Source organism: Seriola lalandi, unplaced genomic scaffold, assembly GCF_002814215.2.
Source record: "Seriola lalandi dorsalis isolate HSWRI2012SDOR001 ecotype SW California unplaced genomic scaffold, Sedor1 jcf7180002052118, whole genome shotgun sequence".
NCBI lineage: Eukaryota > Metazoa > Chordata > Actinopteri > Carangiformes > Carangidae > Seriola > Seriola lalandi.
In genome coordinates this window covers 4,537-4,976 of record NW_019522671.1, presented here as the reverse complement: position 1 = coordinate 4,976, position 440 = coordinate 4,537, and positions in this window count along the sequence as shown.

The window sequence follows — 440 nt, the reverse complement described above, 5'->3', positions numbered from 1 at the left end:
CTGCCTGCTCCCTGTGAGCGCTGGTGTTGCATGCATTTCATAGGGAAACTTCTATTAGAATTTTATTGATTTGCAAGATGTCAGATGTAATTGAATTTAAATTAGTTTATAATAATTTCATATCTTGTTTTCTTCTCGATTGAAATGACCAGCAAAACATACACATAAACATACAGTACATTCACATTGAGCAAAAATGTAATTTTCTTCACAGGTTCATTATATAAATACAGGGGGGAAAGGGAGTGAGAGAAAGAGAGAATAGAAGTAGGAGTAGTAGTAGTAGTAGTAGTAGTAGTAGTAGTTACTCTAAGCCGTATAATATCATCCAACTTTATTATTATAAATATCAACAGCCAAAGTGAATTCTGTTTGATACTATTTGTGATATGCATGTTGCCTTTTAAATTATGAGTTATCTGCCATGTAATGCTGCTGAA